This window comes from Dama dama, chromosome 12 (genome assembly GCF_033118175.1).
Source record: "Dama dama isolate Ldn47 chromosome 12, ASM3311817v1, whole genome shotgun sequence".
Lineage (NCBI taxonomy): Eukaryota > Metazoa > Chordata > Mammalia > Artiodactyla > Cervidae > Dama > Dama dama.
Window position 1 is genome coordinate 545,001 of NC_083692.1, and position 26,330 is coordinate 571,330.

General features: G+C 48.1%; 1 protein-coding gene and 2 pseudogenes across 1 annotated transcript in view; 1 reads left to right on the forward strand and 2 right to left on the reverse strand.

Annotated features, from left to right (window-relative positions):
* The window catches only part of LOC133067583 (28S ribosomal RNA), a 4,541-nt pseudogene extending 4,025 nt beyond the window's left edge, over positions 1-516 (reverse strand).
* Positions 1-26,330, forward strand: part of LOC133065907 (histone-lysine N-methyltransferase PRDM9-like) — a 389,343-nt gene that overhangs the window by 206,083 nt on the left and 156,930 nt on the right. The gene's annotated exons all lie outside the window — the stretch shown is intronic.
* Positions 1,589-1,738, reverse strand: LOC133067581 (5.8S ribosomal RNA; annotated as a pseudogene).

Below are 26,330 nucleotides of genomic sequence, written 5' to 3' on the forward strand. Positions count from 1 at the left end.
AGGGGTCGGGAGGAACGGGGAGCGGGAAAGACCCGCCGGGCCGCCGGGTTGAATCCTCCGGGCGGACTGCGCGGACCCCACCCCTTTACCTCTTAACGGTTTCACGCCCTCTTGAACTCTCCCTTCAAAGTTCTTTTCAACTTCCCCTTACGGTACTTGACTACCAGTCTCGTGCCGGTATTTAGCCTTAGATGGAGCTTACCACCCGCTTTGGGCTGCATTCCCAAGCAACCCGACTCCAGGAAGACCCAGGCCCAGCGCGCCGGGGGCCGCTACCGGCCTCACACCGTCCACGGGCTGGGCCTCGATCAGAAGGACTTGGGCCCCCCACGAGCGGCGCCGGGGAGTGGGGGTCTTCCGTACACCACATGTCCCACGCCCCACCATGGGGCAGGGATTTGGCGCTGGGCTCTTCCCTGTTCACTCGCCGTTACTGATGGAATCCTGGTTAGTTTCTTTTCCTCCGCTGACTAATATGCTTAAATTCAGCGGGTCGCCACGTCTGATCTGATGTCGCGTCTCGGAGAGCGCGCGCACGCGCGCGCGGGGCGAGGACGCCCGCGAGGAGGGTCCCGAGAAGGGAACACGGAAGAGACCCACGGCCGACCGCCCCGGGCCCCCCCGCCTTCCACACACCACACGCAGCACCCTAACCACTCGCCCCCCCTCCGGCCCACCCGTCGTCCCTCCCTCAGGGAGGCGGCGGCGGGCAGCGGGCGGGCACAGAGAGGGAGACACCGAGGCGCGGCGGGAGCACAAGCCGGCGGTCACGGGACGGACGGGACGGGTGGGGGGGTAGGGGCACGCGCGGACGCCGAAGCCCAAACTGGCGACAGACGCACCGCGCAACCCCCTCCCTTATCCCCTCACGCCCCCACCGCCGCCACAGGCCGCGCCCTCGCGCAGCAGGGGCTCGAAACGCGGCACGCCCACAGCACAGGGGGAGAGCGCGCAGCGGCGGGCAGACGCCGCGGCGTCCCGCGGGTCGCCGCCGGGGCACGCATCCCCGGGCCGCGGACGCGCCCACAGACTCTGCCTCGGGCGCGGGCCGCCCATCCCGACAGGGCGAGAGACACGGGGGGTGGGCGGGGAGCGGGCACGGACCGCGGACGCGCGGCGGGGAAGGAAGGCACCGCAGAGGCAGGGGGCGGGGCGGCGGGGCCGGCCGGGCGCCGGGAAGCACCACCCGCCAAGGGCAGGACGGTGAACGACGGCAGACGGAAGACACGACCCCACACACCCCACACCACCCCCGTGGGCCCCCCCGCCACGCGGCACGAGACCATTCCCAACCCCTGACGCCCCAAGGGCCAACACCACCCAAAGGCCACTTGCGGCGCGAGGAAGCTCTCGAAGGGGGAGATGCCGACCACGGAGGCCCAGGGCCTCGGTGCGAGCTCACATCCCCCCTTCTCTCCTCCCCACAGGCAGGGCCCCCCAGCCACGGAGGCTGGGGTGGGGGGACACCGTGTCTGCACTTAGGGGGACGGAGGGCCCAGCAGCCCTGCGAGGACACCCCTAGCCACGCAACCCCCGGGGAGGCGTGCACATGACACACACGCACCGCAGAGGGCGATTGATCGTCAAGCGACGCTCAGACAGGTGTAGCCCCGGGAGGAACCCAGGGCCGCAAGTGCGCTCGAAGTGTCGATGATCAATGTGTCCTGCAATTCACATTAATTCTCGCAGCTAGCTGCGTTCATCAACGCACGAGCCGAGTGATCCACACTAAGTCGTAACGAGGTTTTTCAAGTGTTTCGTTTCGGCGGGAGACCCGCCCCTGGCACGGCACATCCCCCGCCCCCCCGCAACCCCTTCCCTTCCCCGAGGTGGTAGCTGGGTGGAGCGGGGGGGTTCGCCTGTGGCCGGGCAAAGTCAGAGAGAAAAACAGCAGACCTGAGGGGCCGGCAAAGGTTTCACACAACGGGGCATCCAGCGCCGACCCGCCGAGGCGGGCTCGGACAACCCCACAGGAGCCCAGGGGGTTCCCACCCTCCCCCAGGGAGGCGAGGGGGGCGCGCGCACGCACCGCACACAGCCACGGCCCACACAACGACCGCCGGGTAGCCCCCTCCTGACAGCCGCAGTGGCAGTGACTGTGGCGCGCCACGACGCGCGCCACCCGGCGCGCCACCCCGGCCCCTCAGGGGGACGGCGGAGTCTGAGGGAGATGGGAGGCACCTCCCGACTCCCGGCGGGCCCGACCGCCACGACCCCAAGGGGGACAGGCGACCCCCCAGGGGTCTTTAAACCTCCTCGCCGGGACGCGCTAGGTACCTGGAAAGGGGAGGCGGGCGAGGGGCACAGCGCGCCCCACGGGCCACTGTCCCGACGTCGACCACCAAAACCACCGCATCCCGCACACACCCGCGGCCGCCCGCGGGCCTCGGCGCTGCCGGCCCGTGACACATGGGGGCCTCAATGTGCACCAGTCCGACCGCGCCCATAGGGCACCCGCTGACGCCAGAGGACCAACCCCACACGTTCCCACCCCCCCGGAACGTGGCAGAGCTCTCCTCTTCCCCCCCACCAGCCCCCTTTCCTGGGACCCCCTCCACTCTCTTCCCCCGTCCACCGGGGCCCCCCAACCCGCGCCCGTGTTCCCAGGCACACTTCCCCCCCACCACCACCGAGGGCAGATTGAAGGGGCTCCAACGGGAAGCGTGGCGCCAAGCGTGCAGGGGGACACACGACAGCAGTAACAGGGGGGCGAGAGGGCAAGAGAACCGGACAGAGAGCCGCAGGAGACGTGGTTGGGGGCGGGGGTGGGACAAAGCTCGGAGGCTCGGAGGGCGGGCGTGGGGAGGTGCCTGGCGAGCGCACAGCAGGCCCAGAGCAGCAGACGACAGGCGACCGGCCGAGGCAGACCCAGTCCAGGGCCGGCAGCGGGAGGCGACGGGGCAAGACGAGCGTCCCCCGCAACGTGGAGCCGCCAAACCGTCACGCCGCACAGCCCGCGAGATGCGACCGGAGGATCCACAACGTGCGGTCCCACAGGCTGGTGGGGAAAGGAAGGCAGTCGAGGCCGGCGCCACGGGCAAAGGCGCATGAGGTGGGGGCACAAGGAGCGCCCCCACACCCAACCTCGAGGGACGTGGAGGGGAGGGTCCGGGCGGGAAGTGGGACACAACACACCCCCCCAGGGAGACGATGCCATCGACCCGGCCGGGGAAGAATGGAGGGCACGAAGGGGGGCCGGCGGGGCAGGGCGGGGCGAGAAGGTGGAGGAGAGACACCTTTCCCAAACACGACCCCCAAGCTCTGGCACGCCGCCCCAACAACCTTCTCGCGCGCCCCCTCGTCCCCAAGCACCGGGGAAGGGCCACCCACCGGACACGACCACCCGGGGCAGGGCGCCTTCCAGGCGTGGGGGTGTCTCTCCCTCTCCCCTTTTCCCTTCCCGCGCCGCACGGGTGGAGGAAAGGCTCGCGAGCCGGGCGGGGCGAGGCCACCGCGCCGCCCTCAGAACCGACCACGTTAATGATCCTTCCGTAGGTTCACCTACGGAAACCTTGACTTTTACTTCCCCTAAAGTTCGACCGTCTTCTCAGCGCTCCACCAGGGCCGTGGGCCGACCCCGGCGGGGCTGATCCGAGGGCCTCACTAAACCATCCAATCGGTAGTAGCGACGGGCGGTGTGTACAAAGGGCAGGGACTTAATGCAAGCTTATGACCCGCACTTACTGGGAATTCCTTGTTCATGGGGAATAATTGCAATCCCCGATCCCCATCACAAATGGGGTTCAACAGGTTACCCGCGCCTGCCGGCATAGGGTAGGCACACGCTGAGCCAGTCAGTGTAGCACGCGTGCAGCCCCGGACATCTAAGGGCATTCACAGACCTGTTATTGCTCAATCTCGGGTGGCTGAACGCCACTTGTCCCTCTAAGTTGGGGGACGCCGACCGCTCGGGGGTCGCGTAACTTAGTTGCATGCCAGAGTCTCGTTCGTTATTGGTATTAACCAGACAAATCGCTCCAACTAAGAACGGCCATGCACCACCACCCACGGAATCGAGAAAGCCATCAATCTGTCAACCCTGTCCGTGTCCGTGCCAGGTGGTTTCCCTTGTTGAGTCAAATTAAGCCGCAGGCTCCACTCCTGGTGCCCTTCCGTCAATTCAAGTTTCAGCTTTGCAACCATACTCCCCCCGGAACCCAAAGACTTTGGTTTCCCGGAAGCTGCCCGGCAGGTCATGGGAATAACGCCGCCACATCGCCAGTCGGCATCGTTTATGGTCGGAACTACGACGGTATCTGATAGTCTTCAAACCTCCGACTTTGGTTCTTGATTTGGTCCGTCTTGGCGCCGGTCCAAGAATTTCACCTCTAGCGGCGCAATACGAATGCCCCCGGCCGTCCCTCTTAATCATGGCCTCAGTTCCAAAAACCAACAAAATAGAACCGCGGTCCTATTCCATTATTCCTAGCTGCGGTATCCAGGCGGCTCGGGCCTGCTTTGAACACTAATTTTTTCAAAGTAAACGCTTCGGGCCCCACGGGACACTCAGCTAAGAGCATCGAGGGGGCGCCGAGAGGCAAGGGGCGGGGACGGGCGGTGGCTCGCCTCGCGGCGGACCGCCCGCCCGCTCCCAAGATCCAACTACGAGCTTTTTAACTGCAGCAACTTTAATATACGCTATTGGAGCTGGAATTACCGCGGCTGCTGGCACCAGACTTGCCCTCCAATGGATCCTCGCGGAAGGATTTAAAGTGGACTCATTCCAATTACAGGGCCTCGAAAGAGTCCTGTATTGTTACTTTTCGTCACTACCTCCCCGGGTCGGCAGTGGGTAATTTGCGCGCCTGCTGCCTTCCTTGGATGTGGTAGCCGTTTCTCAGGCTCCCTCTCCGGAATCGAACCCTGATTCCCCGTCACCCGTGGTCACCATGGTAGACACAGCGACTACCATCGAAAGTTGATAGGGCAGACGTTCGAATGGGTCGTCGCCGCCACGGGGGGCGTGCGATCGCCCCGAGGTTATCTAGAGTCACCAAAGCCGCCAGCGCCCGCCCCCCGGCCGGGGCCGGGAGGAGGCTGACCGGGTTGGTTTTGATCTGATAAATGCACGCATCCCCCCGCGAAGGGGGTCAGCTCCCATCGGCATGTATTAGCTCTAGAATTACCACAGTTATCCAAGTAGAGGAGCGAGCGACCAAAGGAACCATAATTGATTTAATGAGCCAATCGCAGTTTCACTGTACCGGCCGTGCGTACTTAGACATGCATGGCTTAATCTTTGAGACAAGCATATGCCACTGGCAGGATCAACCAGGTAGGGGAGCGAGCACAAGGAGCCGGGTGTGCCGGGAGCAGGGGGGGTGGTGGCCCAGGACGCGGGCGAGCCCAGAAGACCCGCGAGGTGAGGAAGCGGTGAGAAGGGGGTGTGCTCGGGAAGGCCCACACCCGCCCCACACCCGCCCCACACCCGCCCCACACCCGCCCCACACCCGCCCCACACCCGCCCCACACCCGCCCCACACCCGCCCCACACCCGCCCCACACCCGCCCCACACCCGCCCCACACCCGCCCCACACCCGCCCCACACCCGCCCCACACCCGCCCCACACCCGCGTCGAGGACGCCCAATCATGCACACAACTATCAGTCCACGAGGGACACAGCGCGCCGCGCTGGCCGCCACCGGGTGGAGGAACGAGGGAATGGGCGCTGCAGGCCCCCTCCTCCTCCGCACCCCACCCCCTCCGTCGCGGGCCCGCCCGCCCTGGCGGCCGTGCCGAGGACCCCCACAGCCGGGCCACGCCGCGGACGGCCGACGCGCCCTCAAGCGCCCGTCCATCCCGCCCACCCCCAGAGGGGCGGGGGACGCCGCGCGGCGAGGACACGGCGAACGGCCCGCGGGAGGCAGACCGGGAACACGACCCGCGCTCGGGACAGCGCACTGGAGCAGGGGGCGCGGCGGGGGCTGGTGGGAGGGTCGGGTGTCGCGGGCGCTCCCCCTCGCGCAGCCCACGACGACGTCGGCGGACAGGCGGCGGCGGCAAACCGGGCAACGAGACACGCCAGGGCGCGGCCCCAGGGAGCAGCAGATAGGGAGCGGACCGAGGCGGACGGACGGACGGAGAGGGGCACGGACGGGGTGCGGCCTCGTAACACCAACGCCACAGAACCGGCGGTGGAGGCGGGGGTGGCCGCACGCTACCGCGAGGGGGATGGCTCAAAACGACCCGGGGGAAGCGAGTCAACCGCCAGGGCACACCGCGGGATCTCACCGCCAGAGGCCTCCCAGCACAGGGGCGGTCCCGAAGCACACCCAGAACGACAGACTGGCTTCTCCGGCCACCCCACCCCCCCCGCGGGTGGGGACGGGGCGCACCCCTCACGGGGCCTCACGCCCACCGCCAACCCTACACACCCGGAGCCGCAGCCGGCCCGGGAGAACGCTCTCCCGTCGCATACCGGCGGCCACCACACTCCTCACACTCGCAACCCTGCTGTGCGCGCCAAGGCTCACCCGCCCCGCCCCCCTCTCAGGGCTCCGAGGGCCCTGCTCCACCCGGGGACGCCACCGGCCGACGGAGGCCGGGAGACGACACCCACGTGAGGCGAGGCCGGCTCGGTCCCAAACCGCAGGGAACGGGGGTGGAAGGGGACACAGGCGGCCGCATGCGCGGGACGAGGAGGAAGTCCGGCAGCGGTGGGGAGGGGCCGGGAAGAACGCGCAAGCAGGGGTCACGGGACGAGGGCGAGGGCGCCACCCGGGGACCAGAAAACACCAGGACACAGCCGGGCCACAGACCAGCGCGGGATTCCACCACCACCCACACACGAGGGCGGTCCCACAAGGCCTGGGACGCCGGCCGTTCCTGGCCATCCCTGGAGTGGGCCCCACACCCCAGCCCCACCGCCAGGGCCGGCGTGCCATCCACCCACCTTCCTCCATCCATCCATCCTCAACAGATCCCTCTTTCGTCGAAGTCTGACCCTGAGGCTCAACATCCTGGGGACACACTCTCAAGCGAGGGTGGCCCAGACCAGGCCCACCACACCACCGGCTGCAGCTCAGGGGCAAGGGCGGGCACAACAGGCTCCTCCTCACCACAGCTGTGGGGCTGGGGGAGCTGGGGCCGAACAGGCAAGTCACACCCCATCCCCCCTTCCCCCTGGGCTCACACCACTGGGCCGGGCCCCCACTCGCCGGACACCCAGCAGGACCTTCCCCAACTCAGAGGGGGGAAGGCACGGGCCACAGTAGGCAAGAAAAGCAGCACACGGCCCCACCACGGGGCCGGCGCACCCACCACCCCCTTCCCCACAGAGGGGAGAGGGGGGGTTTCTGCCCACGTGCTCTGGTAGTCGCCATGGTGGCCACTGCCCACTCGGCAGAAACAGCGACTGGGGGGTCCGGTACCCCAAGGCTCCCTCTCGGATCGCTAGAGAAGGCTTTCTCACCGAGGGCACACCACCCCTCACCCAATCATCTCTTTCGGGCACACGGAGGCACACCAGGAACCGCCAGTCAACTGGGTGGGAGGGGTCTGTGGCATAGGTAAGCGGGCCACCACACAGGAGCGTGTGCGCGCATCAGGGCCCCCTGCAAAGCCTTAGCCGTCAGCCTCCACGACGAGGGGAGCACACAATGCTTCTCTTAGCGTCTTGACCCCCCATGGGACACACGCACACCACCATGGCAGGGACCCAAGGAAGACACAGTGTTAAGGGAAAAGGACACCACCACTTGGCCTCGTGCACCTGAGAGATGACCTGGGGCACTCCAGGGGCACCACCGAGGGTCCAACGAGGCATGCACACACACCCAATGCGGGGGGCACACTGCATGGCAGTGGCACAGCCCTCCCCACCGCAGGGAGGGCCGCTCTCGGGGCGCACGCCGGAAAAGCGAAGCAAGCGCATCTACTGTGTCCAAAACCCAACATGAGGGTGGGGGGAGAGAAGGCACAGGCGAGGATAGTCACCAGAAGTGCCCGCTTTAAACCTCACCAGCAACCTCTCCCCTCCTTGCCCACAACCCCACATCTTGGGCACAGGCGGCCAATGACCCCAGGAGGAGAACGCCTGACACGTGGCACAGAGCCTACAGGGCGGGGGTCGTCCCAGCCATCACCGGGTGCCTGCAGCGGGGAGCACAGGGCCAAAGACCCACACCGCCTCGCCCCACCGCCCTCGGCTCCTCCAGAGGCGACACCACGAGCTGGGTCGGCCAGACAACACCACACAAGAGCTGGCGCACAGGCCCAGGCAGGCGGCTCCAGCAGCAAAGGCCGAGCCAGGCGCCAGCTGGCGGCCCACAGGCTCGGAGCCCCGCGTGCATCCAGAGACCCAAAGTCCTCGATAACAGACACCAAAGGAGACCGTGTCAGCACTTACCTGGTGGCCAAAAAGACCTATTTTGGGCGACAAAATGACAGCAGACGACAGCGGGGCCCATCTACGACTCGCAGGGAGGGACCCCGGAACCTTGACCCGGCCACCTGTCCCCAGCACTATCCCATGAACACCAGGCCTGGAGCTCTCGGGGGCCAGATGGTCGACTTGAGGGGGTAGGGGGAGGGGAAGGGGCCGCGTGGTGGCAAAAGTGGGGGCGCGGACGCCAAGGGAGAGGGAGCTGGCCGGAGACTCCCTCCCCGCTTCGCCCACACGGGTAGGCGTACCGGTCCGTCCGAGTCTCCGAACGGGGATTTGACTTCGATGTGCATAAAGAAAAAAGAACCGTCAGCGGGGCGCCTCCAACAAGACGAGCGGGCCCCGACCAGGGCCCACGCCCGGGGCCCAGACCGTCCTACACAGGGCACCCAGGACGGCTCGAGCCGGTCCCCACCCACCTCCTGAATGACCGGGATTCAGGGAGTTGGGGAGGGGTGAGAAAACGTCGCGTCCGACGACCGAGACCCACGAGGGCACGCTGAAGGGTCGAGCGCGCCCTCCCCGGCCACCCGCGGAAGCACGGCCCGGTCCATCCACGTCTCCGGACCTATCGGGACTTGGAGAAAAGGCATGCGTGCCGGGAGACGCCTCAGGCGACCGGACCCCACCGGGGGACCGCACACGCGCCCGCGCCGGCCGTCCTCTGCCGGTCACCCCTCACGACTCCGGCGGACGGGTCCCCACCTCCGGAGTGCGACGCGGAAAACACCTCGGTCAGACAGAACCCGAGGGCCCGGACCCAGCCGCGCCCTCCGCCGACCTCCACGCCACAGTCCGCGCCGGTCCCCACCTCCGGAGCGAGGCCGAGGGCGAAGCAAACGCTCCTGAGGGCGACCCGGGAGGAGGCAGGACCGCCGAGTCCGAGTCCAGGCGCTCCGGGCAGGGAAGACCCTCTCCATGCCCACCTCGGCGGTCCGGCCCAGGTAGGGCCCGGCCGGTCCGTCTCCAACGGCCGGAGGGGCACGGGGAGATGCTGGTCGACCCGGCCAGGCCGCCCCACAGCCCGGCTCTGGAGCGCCGCGACGGTCACCCTCCCCAGAACCCTAGAGAACCAATCTCCGGCGACAGCAGGACGTCCCTAGGCCTCGGTGTCACCGGGACTGTCACCGCCAGCATAGCCGGTCTCTGCGAGCACTGCCTCGGGCCCGGCGGCTGAGTCACAATCCTCCTGAAGGTCTCGCCGAAGCTCCGGAGGGGAGGGACGATATAAAAGCGGCCGCCAGGTGGCTCCCGACAACCGGCTCGACCGTCCCGAGGACGGGTCGCTGTCGCCGGCCGCCGAGGAGCCACCGCGCCGGCCGCCCAAACGCCCGAGCTCGGGCCGGAGCCTCCTCCGCCTCCGAGCCACGCGACGCGACGCGACGCGACCCCGGCCGCAGAGGAAGGGAGAGGAGTGGGGAACTATCTCCTCAGGAGGCTGCCCCGAAGGAGACGCGCTCCCCCCACGCGATTCCAGGGTGGTGGGGGGACATTCCACGGAGACGCCGGCGGCGGGGGCTCGGGGGCCGAGAGAGGGGCACCAGTGACATCCCGGGCTCCCCCGGACCCCCTCCCCCCAAAAGAGGGAGTGAGAGAGAGAGGGAGGGGAGGGGGGAGGGAGGGAGGGAGGGGAGGAGGGACGGAGGGACGGAGGGGAGGAGGGGAGGGAGGGAGGGAGGGAGGGACCGACCGGCAAAGGGAAACCAGGCAAGCGCTGCTCGGAGAACAAAGCAGGACTTTCGAAAGCGGACACAGACACAGACACGCAAGCCCAGGAGCAAGAAAGGAAACGAAGGAGACACTCGGACCCCCAACAAGAGAAAACAAAACTCAACCTGGGTAGAGACCGTGACCAAGTCCAAAGACAACAAACGCAAGCAAGCGCGGGTGGGTGGGGAAAGTGCACTTGAGGTCAGGAGAACGTGGATTTCAAGATCACTGGCCACAAACACCGGAAAGGCGGGCGGCCGGGCGGTCTGGGGTGGCAGGGCTGCGGGGGTGGGGTTGAGGGGCGTGGTGGGCAGGACCGAGTCAATAGGGATCCGCTAAATAAGCCCCGGATTCCATGACAACAGCCAAGTCAACGAATGCATAACTTTTTGAAGTAGAACCGAAACCAAATGAAACAAAACCACCAGGCAGGAAAGTCAAGTCGTAGAACTGCTCTGGCAGCTTAAAAGTCAGAGGGAGGGAGGGAGGGAGGGAGGGAGGGGGAGAGAGAGAGGCAGAGAGAGAGAGAGACAGAGAGAGAGAGAAAGAAAGGGAGAGAGAGAGAGAGAGAGAGAGAGCGCGCGCACATGTGCATATACGCATGTACATATGTATACGGACACATATTCGCATCTATATATACGTGCACACATGCGTATAAACAAGTACGTACGAAGGGCATGCATGCTCACGTACACGCATGTGTCTGTGCGTGCACGTATATGCCTAGGCGTTTAAAGTGTGCATGTATGCTTGCGTGTATATACGTATGCACAGGCATCTATACACATACGTACACGGATATGCACGCGCATGAATACACATGCTCATATGTGCCTATACATAGATATACACACCTACATTGAAATAAACACGGGCGTGTAAACGCATATAGATGCACACGTGTGTGTGCGTGTGTGTACGTGTGATGTATACGCACAGGTGTGTGTGTGTACGCATGTGTGGACACGTACGTGCATGCTTACATATGCACACATATCCGCCTGTGTATATGCACACGTGTATGTACACGTGTATACATACATATGTACGCATACCTAGACGTCTACATGTAGCGTATATACGCCCACACAGACGTACGGCTGTACATGTGTATACATATACACACATGTATGTGTAAGTGAACATACACGCATATACGTAGGTACAGTTTCAAGTGTGTGTATAGAGTGCATATACACAGATTGATGTGCATAGATGCACACACGCGTATACGCATATGCATACGCGCGTGTGTACACGCGTATGTATACATACACGTACGTATTAGTCAGCGTACATGTGCCTATGTGCATACATACGCATGTGTCTGCGTAGATGTCTACGTGCGCGCGTGTGTGTATACATACAGGCGTCAGACAACTGAACCTCCAAAAGAGAAACAATCCCCGATGAGCGAAGTCGGCAGGAGGCCCGAACAGACACCTTCATTCAAAATAAAGGTAGAACAGACAGACACTCAGAAGCACAAGGTAGAAAACAAATCAATGGCGGGGCTGGGCTGGGCTGGGGCTGCTGGGGGTGGGGGCGGGCTCACGGAAGCACCCCGGGGTGTTTATCTGGACAACGATAACTTGGAGGGGAAAGGCCCAGGAGCTGGACTCGCAATCGCGACAGCAAGTTTGAAACATCAAAAGACAGTGGCTCCTGATCGATGGAATGCGTCTTTCCTGCAGCTGAGAAAAGTGTTGACGGACTCAGAGATATCAGAGCTCATCACCTGGCACCTCACAGAGAGAGAAACCCCATCACTAGGGAAACGAGTCCTGGGATCCCTCAGGACACTCCACCAAAGCAACAGGAATCTTCATAGTTTTATTTAGAAACAAGGAAATAGTAAATTGCCTGGTTTGAAGTATTGAGCTCCTAATCAGAAGGTAAGGACTCTATGTCCACATAAAATAATTGCTAGATTTGGTTTTCCAGAGCAGAGTCAAGAAAATTGAGTTGAGACAGCTTCTAGATTTGTAACTTGGCTTTTGCTATTGAAAATAATGCACATTTTGATACTCAAAGGGAGATACAAGCTTTGAGGCCATCACTTTTCCCCTAACCATTATTGATGATTCACTGTTTACCAACAAGCAGAAGTGTGGATGAGAAAGGAAAGACATTTACCTCTGTCAACCATCTAGGAACCAGAGAAGAAAACACATTGATACAATTGATACACACTCAGTTCAAGCGATTAGTAAGAATATTGTGGTATTACATAGGGGTTATTTCACTAAAAGTTGTAAAGTCTGTCATCCAACATTTCATGTAATAGGTTTTTAGAATATATCAAGAGAAAAACAGGAACTTCAGTTTTTTGTTTTTGTTTTTGTTTTTTTTTTTTTATGTGCCAGGCTCTGAGATCAGCCCCCTTCTGTTAGTGATATTATTTATGACTCACAACTGTAAGCAGGAAATACTACAATTACCCTTCTGTCTTTTAGTTATTGTTACCATTAAACTTGTTTATGTGTTTTATCATTAAGTGTTTCCTAGTGACCTAATATGGAGAAGGCAATGGCAGCCCACTCCAGTACTCTTGCCTGGAAACTCTCATGGACAGAGGAGCCTGGTAGGCTGCAGTCCATGGGGTCGCTAGAAGTCAGACACAACTGAACGACTTCACTTACACTTTTCACTTTCACGCATTGGAGAAGGAAATGGCAACCCACTCCAGTGTTCTTGCCTGGAGAATCCCAGGGACGGGGGAGCCTGGTGGGCTGCCGTCTATGGGGTTGCACAGAGTCGGACACGACTGAAGTGACTTAGCAGTTAGCAGTGACCTAATATACACCAAACACTATGAAAAGCATAGAGGAAATGTTGAGGTACAAAAAAATGACATGACTAATGAAGTTGCACATATCATTTTACTACATTATAGGGTTCATTTTGGATCATCCATCTTCAAGAGCTTTCTGCTTCTCCAGTTCAAGTTCTTTCTTTTCTCAGGCTCTTTCACAAACTTTTCCCTCCTCTGCAATGCTCTTTTCTGGACTCTTCTACATCTCAGATCTTAACTATCACTTCCTAAGAGAGATTGTCCTTGACTCACCAATCTAATTTCAGTTTTTGAAGTCAATCTCTCTCATACTCCCTTTTTATTCTTCTTTATCCAACTTAATACGATGTATAACTGCATACTTATGAATATTTGCAATGCCTGTGTTCCAAACTTGACCATAATCTCCTTGAGGGTAAGAGCTATGTCATTTAGGTTGTTACATGCAAATTTTAAGAGTTTGTATTTTGTTATAAATGCAAATGGAAGCCATCAAAGTGATTTAGCAGAGTAGTGAGATGGTCTTGTCTATAAATAAAAGGACCTTTCCTGACTGCCATGATCCTAGATGCCTTTGAATCTTTTCAGTGTAGCTTGGCTTTTGGTAAACCATTTTTCCAGTTATTTTTACTTTTAATATTTAGCTTTTTTACACATATATATGCTTATCACATATATATGTGGCTATACAGAACAGATCACCTTCAATTTACACGTGCAGTTTAAAGTATGGTCTCTTTCTGCCTTAAAATAGCACTAACATACAACAACAAAAACAAGAACATATCTATCAGTCAGAAAGAGCTGAGTAACTGATGTCAGGAATTCTAGATATATCCCACAGAAAGTGTTAACTGCTAATAACAGCAAGGCTGGAAAAGAGTATAAATGCAATATAACGAGGGCTGACATAGTTTAGGGAGGAAAAAATATAAACCCCCCCCCCCAAAAATTTGATGTTGTATGAAACTCAGGATCTAGCAAATATAATATTGATGGACTATATGGCGTTTCAAAGTTTTTCATTCACAGTTAGATCCAAAGTGAAAAAACATAGCATTAAGGTCAGAAAAATCAGGCGGCTTGCATTTTTTTCTTCCAATGACCAAAGTATTTTAAAGCATCTTCTAAGTGAGCAGTTCTTTTGTCATTTAGATCCCTGCTCACTGAACCAATTTCCTGTTTGGAGATTGAACCAAGGATTAGTTAAATTTTATTTGAAAAACGTCACTAATGAAACATCAGGAAAAGAGAAATAGGAAATGCTGAAGCATGTGTTGAATAATATTTATGGCTTATATTTATGTATGTGACTCAGATACTCATAAGTAAATTCAATCCAAGTGAAAAAAGAAAATCACTACTTTCGGTGTGACCAAAAATTTACATAACATTTGCAGATATTTATAAAACTCTAGACACTTTCCTTAAGTTTGTCATTGAGAAGAAAGTCTAGTTAATAAAAAATGACAAACCATTTAGTATTAAAATTGTGATGGTTAAGACATGGAATAAGAAAGGCAATCTTGCATCAAGCTTCAATTATGTCACGTCCTGTTACCAATTTCACATTACAGATTGAACTGAAATTATATAAATTATGCTCATGTACATGCTAAACTCAGGAACTACTATATGATACTTATACTGCATTTCTCACTGCATTTATAATTCTTTCTAATAATAACTAATTGGTTCCCATAAAGGGAAGATATTAAATTCATTATTTAGAGAAACAAATATATATAGATGAGTATTGCTTTCCATTATCTTTAGTACGGTCTGATATGTTTCTATAGGAAATAAAGTATAGATTTTTAAAAAATCATCCTAACTATGAACATGCAGTAAAAAATAATGGTCATAGTAGCTAATATTACTGAATATTATGGTCAAGTAATCATGGTAAGTGCTTTGAACACATCATCTTTACCATAGTCTCAGTTTTACACATGAGGAAACAGACTAAGAAGCAACTTGCTGGAGATTACACTAACAGTAGGAGCCAGGGCCTGGCCCTAGGTTTGGGTCTGTCTGATTTCAGTATTCCTTAAACAACTGCCTATAGTAGTATACTTTCTAGGGAATTAACAAAGAGGCATACAATCCTGAGTCTTTACCTGTTTACGGTTTACTTAGGAGAGTTATAATGAACAGCCCCTTCAAAATAATAGGAAATTGACCTAAGTGTTTGAACAAAATTTGTAGTATAAACAAGTGTTTTAAGACTTCTGAGAATAGATAGTTCATGGGTACCAAGCTGGAGCAGAGGTGGACATTTTCAAGGAGAAGGACCAACCTGAGTTGATTTTTATGGCATAGAAGTATTAAAGATAATGAGGGTAAGTTAGACCAAACAAAGGGACAAAATGTGAAAATCCAGGAAAGTAGGAAAAAAGCGTAGCATGAAGGATACACAAAAGAAATCCACTTAATGGAAATTAAAGGTTTACCTGGTAAGTCAATGAAATTAATTCAAATAGGCAGGTGGACCACATAGTCCTTTGCTGTTGGTGGTGGAAGTGTGGGAGCATCCCGCTTCCATATAGGCAGAGGTAGCCCTGTCATGGCAGAGATTACTCACCCAGAAAGAGCAGGAGCCATGATGTGACAAAGCTGTGTGACCTTAACTTTTAATTAGCAACATGCTGGCATTTTTTCCTCAGCCTATGAACGTTATTTCTGTCAGTAGCATATATAGTAAATGACTAGTTAATTAACTGGGGCTCATCATTTTTTAATGCTCTAAGAAGTAATATTTCTCAACTCTGAATACCTTAAAGAGATTAAATATAACAATATTTATGGTGAAAATACAAAAATATAACTGTGTAAGTTGTATGGAGTAGGGCAGGAGGCATTTTATTTATTTGTTTATTTTTTTTTAGGAGGCATTTTAGATTATACATTTACAATTAAAAATGGCTCTGGTCATCTCGCTGACTCTAGTTAAAGTTTCACGCTCTTCAAGATATACATGTTCATGCAAACTATACACTTCCATGACTAGAGAGACAGTGGGCAGACATCTCAGTATTTGATAGATGATCTGGTTCAATATTAGAACTGATGAGTCTACAAATTACAATGTTGGATGGAATGCTTTATCTCTACTTTACTAAAAAATAAATTAGGTAGGTTTACCTATAGTTTTCCTAGATATATAAGAATTGCTGAAAGATATGTAGAAACTTCTTACACTTCTTTAGGTGACATAAAAGATAACTTTTTTTTTTCTTTGAAAAGCTGGTAATAGAATTGATGTGCTGTATTTCTGAGAAGTTATAGAAAATTTCTTCTCACTTAACACTTAAAAAGTGTTGCTGTTTAGAAGTCTCAAATTCTTTTAAAGTATTGGCTGTATTTTTGAGAAAGGTAAATTTAAAAAATATTCAAGAAAGGAGATTAAATTATTGATCATATTCTGTCCTGGAGATTAAATACCAAATTTCACTGTTATAAAACATCTACAATCAATATCTATTAATTAGATTAAATTTTTGATTATAAATAATTGATATGCCAAACTTTAAAATTTATGAAGACTGATCTAGCTATTATCAGGCCGGATTTTACCAGGTGAGTTGTTCCATTATTATAAACAAAGTCCTCTTGTGTCAACAGAATTTCATTTATGCATGAGAGCAGTGGTAATATTAGTGACCATAAAGGAACTATTTGTTTTTCCAAAGAAACATTTAACTCTAAATGGTTAGCTTTGAAAACATCAAAATTGAACTAGAATGGAAAAATTGAATTAGGAGCTGTTATTCTCTTTATCTTTCTACATAATGATAACATGATCATGACTGAAATTTTAGTGCTGGACTTTTCTTATTAAAAAGAAACTATTACTCTACCAAAATGTAAAGAACTGTCTTTTTGTTTTTATGCATTAAACTCATAACAACATCATGTTAAATATAGCCAGTAAAAAGTAAATAAAATTTCTTAATAAAGATGTGCTGTAATAACATTTGACAGTTCAGAGCTTTTAATAATGCTTATTCATTGATTTTTCTAAGATATATTTCAAATCATAAGTTAAAAGTATAAATGGAAACTTTTAAATAAACTTTACATTAGTATTATTGTGTTTATTTTTTTAATAGATGCAGTAAATCTTTCTGTACTTCCTTTTTTAGGATTTATTCTTGTTATCAATTAATGGGCTAGAAATGACAATTCTAGAGGATTTAGTTTAATTATTTAACAAATTAGTACCAAATATTGTCTAACTGGAAATTTCAAAAAATAATTATTTGCTTAAGTCTTCAAGTTCTATAGGTTGCTGAGTAAATCTTTTGTAATTTTAAATTATTAATGCATTTAATTTATTCTATTATGTAAATTGCATGTGAGGTATAAAGAACTGAATTCAGAAATAATGAATACATTGCCTGTTACTAGGAAAAAGGAGAAAAGAACACCTTTTGTGTTTTAATTTTATCACATTTTGAAGACTTAGTTGGGATGTTCATATAACTAGAACGTAATAAAATGCTATAACATAATGAATAATCTCTTAAACTGCATGATTGATTCATTAAAATATAGATAATAAAATGGTTTTTGAATTTACCTGCTATCTAGCAACTCACAAATTTTTATAACACATGTAAATGTAATATGTTTTTGAATTAAAAACAATCACATTCTTAACTCTTTATAAAGGTTGCTGATTCATTTCCCAAACTACTGAGAGTAAAAAAAAAAAAAAAAGTTTTTTCCTTAATATTTATTATATAAGGAGGTTTTTTTTTTTTTTTTTGGTAGCTTCATCTACTAGCATGCAAAAACAAAAAGTAAGCGGAGAATTAAAAATGTCCCTCCATATAACTAGTTTACACAGTTGCATCTAGCCTGTGGCCTGCTTGTGTATGGCCTCTGAGCTAAGAACAATTGTTTTGTTTTTAAAGGGTTCTGTGATAGAATAAATTCTCCTACTCAAAAGATACACAAATCCTAATCCCTGAACCTGTTCATAGATTAGTTTTACATTCAAAGTATAAAAACTTTCATTTTTACATTTGCAGATGTGATTAAATTAACGGTCCTAAAAAAGAGACACTATACTGAATTATCTGAGATGGCCTGATCTAATTCCACAGGTTGTTAAAAGCGTAGAACCTTTCCTGTCTGTGGCTGGTTGGAGATGAGAGAACAGAAGCAGGGTCAAGATGATCCTACATTTCTGGCTTTGAAGATGGAGGAGGGGCACCATGAGCTAAGAAATGTGGATAGTCTCTAGAATCTGAAAGAGGTGAGGAAACAAGTTTTCCCATAGAGCCTCTAGAATCAAATGCAGCCCTGCTGACAACTTGATTTTAATCCAATGAAACCCATGTTAGACCTCTAACCTATAGAACTGTAAGACAATAAATTTTTTTTAATTTGTATTTTTTAAGCCATTATTTTTGAGGTCATTTGTTATAGTGGCAATAAGAAACTAAAACATATTGTTAAAAAAATAATAGTGGATATGTGATAGAAACATATGTAGCCTGCAAAGTCTAATACACTTATTATCTGAACTTTTACGACTTCTGCTTTGGTGATTAAAGTTTCTTAGCCTGGGCTCTTCAGACATAGAAACTTGATATGGATCTCTGCTTTGTATATTTTGCAGGCATCATTTAAAATAACACATGAAAAGTTAAAAGCAGCCCAACATGGTAGCATGTGAATACTAGATACCTGTGGTGTATAGGAACAATTTAATTAATTAATTAATTAATGGATAGACTGGAATTTATTTCAGAACAAAACTAGTACACTTGATGCCTTCAAAGTAGTAATTGCTCTAGCTCTACTCCACCAGGAATTGTTGGGTAAGCATCATATGATGACAATAAAAGAACCTTAAGTTGACGAATCTAAAAGGAATATCACGCCTCTTAATACAGTTGAAAAGAGGCTGATAAGTCCATTGTTTGGATGTGCTTAGCAACAAACATGGTAGAGAAAGTGTGTAACAGTTAAGCAACTGTAACCATTGTGATTTCCAGGAGAATGACTGTACCTCCCTAGCTGGGAACTGAACACACATATAAGAAATCATCATAAAAACAGCAGAAGCTCTGATTTGTGGTAAGACACACAGGCATATCCATTCTGTGCTGTTCTGTGCTCAGTCATGTACTACTTTTTGCCAGACAACTCTGTCCATGGAACTTTCCAGGCAAGAATACTGGAGTGGGTTGCCATTTCCTACTTTAAGGGATCTTCCCGATCCAGGGATCAAACCTGGGTCTCCCACATCTCCTGCTTTGGCAGGCAGATTCTTTACCACTGTATCACCTGGGAAGCCCATATCCACCCTGTATCTCACATCAAATGTAGCTATAAAACCTAGACAGATTGACTTTTTGAGAACTGTGAATACTAAACAGCAGCAGTCCCAGATGCTTTCATTGGTAAATTCTCTCAAACATTCAAAGAATAAATAACACCAATATACTCTATCCCTTCCAGAAAATAGAATATGAAGGAATATTCCCCATCACATTTTGTGAGGCTAGCATAACATTATAGAAAAGTCAGACATAGTTCAAGAAAGCCAAGTCCAATATCCCTCATTAACACTGATGTAAAAGTTCACAATATAATATCAAATAGGATCAGGGACACATAGAATAATACCACAACCAAGGGAGATTTGTTCTGAGAATGCAAGGCTAGTTCAGTATTTGAAATCAGTAAATATTAAGTCTAATATGTGTTATAATTCATGAAAAAAAGCACTTAATAAAATTATATATCAATCCAAGATTAAAACTTTCAGCAAACTAGGAATATTAGGTGACTTCCTAAACTTATAAAGACCATCTACACAATACTTACAGCTAATGTCATACTGAATGGTGAAAGATAGTAAGATCTGACAAAGGTCTTCTCTCACTACTTGTATTCTTCAGCATACTGAAAGACTTGGCTGATGTAATAATACAAGAAAATCAAATAAAAGACATAAAGGTTAGAAAGGAAAAAAATAAAACTTCCCTATTTTCAAACAATATGATTGTCTTCATAAAAATATTAAGAGATCTTCTTAAAAAATCTACAACAAAAAAATCAGTAAAATTATAGGATAAAAGACTATTTTAAAAGCACTCTCATGATACTCATCTCCTGGTATTCATACCTTTATGTAATATCTTCTCACTGAATGTGGGTAGTACCCGTGAATTGCTTCTAACCAACAAAATATGCTGAAAGTGATGTGTCGTCACTCCTGTAATTATAGTGTCACCTAAGATTCTCATGCTGGAAGAGTGTCTCTAGAGTCTCTGTGCTCTTTTCTGCCTTTCAAGAATCAAGATGTTATATGTCCTATAATAATGCAAGGAAGTGAATTTTGCCCAAAAACCTAAATGATTTTTTGAGTCCTACAACTATGCATCTTATAACCATAAGGAGATGAATTTTGCCAAAAATCTGAAGGAGAGTGGAAGCAGATTCTTCTCCAGTAAATCTTTGCAGAGGACCCAGCTAAGTCATTTCCAGACCCCTGACTTAGAGAAAATGTGAAATAATGAATTTTTATAGTTTTAAGCCACTAAGTTTGTTGTAATTTGTTACACAACACAAGAAAGTAACTCAAAGGTTAACACAAAAATCATATTCCTAGATTCTAGCAGTAAACAATTGGAAATAATGTTTTTAAAAATTATTATAACAGTTCTAAAAAAATAAGATGTTCAGGCATAAACTGAGTAAGACATGTACCAGGATTTATTGCTGAAACCACTAAAAGCTAATGAAAGAAACCAAATAAAACTCAAATAAGTGGAGAGACATATTCAAAGAGCAGTGTAGTGAATACCAATTCTTTCTAAATTTCTCAATAGATGTACTGTGATTCCAATTAAAATCCCTGCAGGGATTTTTGTAGCCACAGACAAGTTGATTATAAAATTTATATGACAAAGTAAAGGAATTATAGCGAAAGTAAATTTGCAAAGGCAGAATAAACTTGTAAGGATCATACTACTTGATTTAAGACATAGTAAATGGACATTTCTCCAAAGAAGAGATACAGATGGCCAAAAAGCATATGAAAAAAATGCTTGAAATTACTAATTATTAGGCAGATACAATCAAAACTATAATGAGGTTAGATCAGTGGTTGTTGAGGATCATGGAAGGTGGTAATTATGATCACAAGAGACAGCACAAGAGCTTTTGAGGGGTGAGCTCTGTATCATGTGGTTTTATGAATCTATATATGTGATAAAAGTCAAACTGTACACTATAAAAATCCATTTTTACACATTAATTTTAAAAAGTAGAATTTAAAAATAACGTATAAAACATAGGCTAGCCCACAAAATGGAAACCCATTCAGAAAAGAGAGAAGAGTGAGTCATTTGTTGCCCTGATAAACCACAACGGAGCCACCAGGAAGCCCGATAAACCTCACCACAAAGCTATATTACTTATGTTCTCTTCAGAATCCTGTAATCTAGTCTCCATCTTAACTTGGTTTCAGAAATACCATTAAACTCTGTGTATAGCAATTTTTACCTCTGACAATAATTATGACTGTATATTTTCGTATTCCCATCCTGGGGAAAAATTATAGGGTAGTTAAAGCTCACATAATATGAAGACTAGATGAATTCCTAGAATTACTGTCAATTAAGAATGATAGCAACTTGAATATATAATGTTTTATGTCATATATATTTATTTGTTTATTCATTTATTTAGGTATATAAATTCTGATGCATTGATGTATATGAACTATGCACTTCTTATATAAAATATTATATATTTAGCTTGTAAGTACTTTAAAGAAATCCAAAAATTACATTTTCTTCTTGAAATTCAACTTGATTTATAAGATAAAATCCACACTGATATTTACCATTTGCTAACCAGATAACTTAGGATAAATTCTATAAGTTTTAGTTTCTTTCATTCTTTGTTTTTTTAATCAGTAGAATTAAATATAATGATGGCTAACTTGTCTATGTCAGAAAGTACATTTAAAATCCAAATAAATAAAATTGCCTAAATTACCCTAAAAACTGTAAAATCATTACTGTGTTTTTTCGATACAAAGTGAGACAGAGTTTGGTATGTGTGTGTGTGTTGAAATTTAAATTTAAATTTAAATCCCTTGAATACTGCACAGTAATCTTCCCTCTCCTGGAATATTCCCTTTAATATTCTATCATTTTTAATATAATATGGTTAGTTGTTTTCTCATAAATTAAAGACTTCAAAAAGCAGTATTTCCTATCATCACATACTCAGTCTACTCCACTTCCAAAATATCTATAGCTAAATGACTTAGAAGGGAGACTATTAACAATGGTTTGGAAGTTCAATATTTTTGCACTAAAGGAGCTATTCAACTATATATATGCCATGCCATGGAAATTTTAATGCATGTATAAAGCTAGATGGGGCTACTGAAAAATAATCATTTGATGTGAAGGATATTTTTAATCTTTTTTATTTTTCTCTTAGGAATGTGGATCTGATGATATGACAAACACACTAGGTTTGCCAAGTGACTTCAAAAGTAGAAACTCAGAACTGAGAGGTCAACACTAGAATTAAGTGATTGCGTCCATTTTTTTGTCACTGTATTAAGAAATAAGCAATGTGCTAAATCTCATGTCATCTTGGTATTTACATATATCTGCATTGTTTTAAGTTTTCTGAGCTGTCAGTGATGTTGGCAGGGAAGTAGGGAAGAAATACTGCCCAGCTCCTTGTGAAGATTTGTCTCTGCAAGTGCTCGGGGCTGGTGCACTGGTATGACCCAGAGGGATGGGATGGGGAGGGAGGTGGGAGGGGGGGTTAAGGGTGGGGAACACATGTAAATCCATGGCTGATTCATGTCAATGAATGGCAAAAACCACTACAATACTGTAAAGTAATTAGCTCCCAACTAATAAAAATAATTGGGAACAAAAGACCTATACATAGAAAACTATAAAACACTGATGAAAGAAATCAAAGAGGACACAAACAGATGGAGAAACATACCGTGTTCATGGATTGGGAGAATCAATATTGTCAAAATGTCTATTCTACCCAAAGCAATCTATAGATTCAATGCAATCCCTATCAAGCTACCAACAGTATTTTTCACAGAACTAGAACAAATAATTTCACAATTTGTATGGAAATACAAAAAACCTCGAATAGCCAAAGTAATCTTGAGAAAGAAGAATGGAACTGGAGGAATCAACCTGCCTGACTTCAGACTCTACTACAAAGCCACAGTCATCAAGACAGTATGGTACTGGCACAAAGACAGAAATATAGACCAATGGAACAGAATAGAAAGCCCAGAGATAAATCCACGAACCTATGGACACCTTATCTTTGACAAAGGAGGCAACGATATACAGTGGGAAAAAGACAACCTCTTTAACAAGTGGTGCTGGGAAAACTGGTCAACCACTTGTAAAAGAATGAAACTAGAACACTTTCTAACACCATACACAAAAATAAACTCAAAATGGATTAAAGATCTAAATGTAAGACCAGAAACTATAAAACTCCTAGAGGAGAACATAGGCAAAACACTCTCCAACATAAATCACAGCAAGATCCTCTGTGACCCACCTCTCATAATATTGGAAATAAAAGCAAAACTAACAAATGGGACCTAATGAAACTTAAAAGCTTTTGCACTACAAAGGAAACTATAAGTAAGGTGAAAAGACAGCCCTCAGATTGGCAGAAAATAATAGCAAATGAAGAAACAGACAAAGGATTAATCTCAAAAATATACAAACAACTCCTGCAGCTCAATTCCAGAAAAATAAATGACCCAATCAAAAAATGGGCCAAAGAACTAAACAGACATTTCTGCAAAGAAGACATACAGATGGCTAACAAACACATGAAAAGATGCTCAACATCACTCATTATTAGAGAAATGCAAATCAAAACTACAATGAGGTACCATTACACGCCAGTCAGGATGGCTGCTATCCAAAAGTCTACAAGCAATAAATGCTGGAGAGGGTGTGGAGAAAAGGGAACCCTCTTACACTGTTGGTGGGAATGCAAACTAGTACAGCCGCTATGGAAAACAGTGTGGAGATTTCTTAAAAAACTGGAAATAGAACTGCCATATGACCCAGCAATCCCACTTCTGGGCATACACACTGAGGAAACCAGATCTGAAAGAGACACATGCACCCCAATGTTCATCGCAGCACTGTTTATAATAGCCAGGACATGGAAGCAACCTAGATGCCCATCAGCAGACGAATGGATAAGGAAGCTGTGGTACATATACACCATGGAATATTACTCAGCCGTTAAAAAGAATTCATTTGAATCAGTTCTAATGAGATGGATGAAACTGGAGCCCATTATACAGAGTGAAGTAAGCCAGAAAGATAAAGAACATTACAGCATACTAACACATATGTATGGAATTTAGAAAGATGGTAACGATAACCCTATATGCAAAACAGAAAAAGAGACACAGAAGTACAGAACAGAATTTTGAACTCTGTGGGAGAAGGTGAGGGTGGGATGTTTCGAAAGAACAGCATGTATATTATCTATAGTGAAACAGATCACCAGCTCCGGTGGGATGCATGAGACAAGTGCTCGGGCCTGGTGCACTGGGAAGACCCAGAGGAATCGGGTGGAGAGGGAGGTGGGAGGGGGGATTGGGATGGGGAATATGTGTAACTCTATGGCTGATTCATATCAATGTATGAAAAAACCCACTGAAATGTTGTGAAGTAATTAGCCTCCAACTAATAAGAAAAAAAAAAAAAAAAATTGGGGAGAAAAAAGAGAAAAAAAAAATTTGTCTCTGGAAATGTATTTGTAAGTCTTGTCTTTTCCAATGCTCTAAGGACCTTACACATAGTAAAGAACACAGGCTTCTACTTGAAATTTTATCTATCTTTTTAAGAGACTGATTTCTGTTAACAGAAATCCACTAAGGAAAGACGTCTTATATGTGAATGTCTGTCTCATTCTTGGCCTTTTATATTCTGTTTTCATTTAAAGTTCAGTTTTTCCAGTAGTCATGTATGGATGTGAGAGTTGGACTATAGAGAAAGCTGAGCGCTAAAGAATTGATGCTTTTGAACTGTGGTGTTGGAGAAAACTCTTGAGAGTCCCTTGGACTGCAAGGAGATCCAACCAGTCCATCCTAAGGGAAATCAGTCTTGGTTGTTCATTGGAAGGATTGATTTTGAAGCTGAAACTCCAATACTTTGGTCATCTGATGCAAAGAGCTGACTCATTTGAAAAGACCCTGATGCTGGGAAAGATTGAGGGCAGGAGGAGAAGGGGACGACAGAGGATGAGATAGTTGGATGGCATCACTGACTCAATGGACATGAGTCTGTGTAAACTCCAGGAGTTGGTGATGGACAGGCAGGCCTGGCATGCTGTGGTTCATGGGGTCGCAAAGAGTCGGATCTGACTGAGCGACTGAACTGAACTGAGGGGCTACTAACTTTAAATACTCCTATTTCTACGTGTGAACTGCTGAACAGGCCATTTAAAGGGAATGGCTAAGACCTGGTCAAAATAAATGTTATGTTTACTATTCATGTGAGTAGAAGAGTTAAAAGGGTTGGTGAATTTAATAAAGGGACCTAACATCATTTATTTTCCCAATCTCAACTTCAGTTTCCCCTTATTATACAATTATTCTTGTAGTAAAGAGAGAAAGAGAAAATAATATGTGTGTGCATGTGTATGTGAATCTCCATATTGCCTGCTTAGTTGATAGAGAATTTTGATTTGCCCTTGTTAGATAAGATAGAATAGCTTCATCCTTGCTAATTACTAGAGTATGACTTTGAATCCTTTGCTCACCTTTCTTTAAATCATACTCTTTTGTGGTTATTATTCCCATTTGTACCTTCTTGGAAGATCTGTTAATGAAAAACTTCAGGCTGAGAAACCATATTTTATTACATGTGAAGCAATGTACTATCAGGCACTTTACTTTCAAAACATTAAAATTTGTCATCTTTATCTAAATCTACAGATGAATATAGATAGTCAGATAGATAAGGCATTGATGGTAAAATGTTTACAACTGTTTAAACTAGAGTTGTAAATCACGATCCTATTTCTTCAGTTTTACCATACATCTGAAGTATTCATAATATAAATTTAAAGAAAAATCACCTTTAGATCAAGCCAGGCTGCCACAGACATGTATATTCAGATCATATTGCTTTGAACTTCAGAACTTACTTTATATTTCACAAACTGTTGGCTGCCTTTATTGTAGGGATATATAAAATGATTTCCTACATCAGCTAGTGTTTTCTTCAGGTGGACCCACGGGAGAAATTTCTCATAGGTTGGAGAATATGGAAACATCTCTTGTTCTTATCTTTTGGAGATTGCGACTCTTGTAACAGAATTTGTCTTTTTCATTGCTTTTGTAGTTAAGAAGTTCAGAGTCAAATTTACAACCTATCC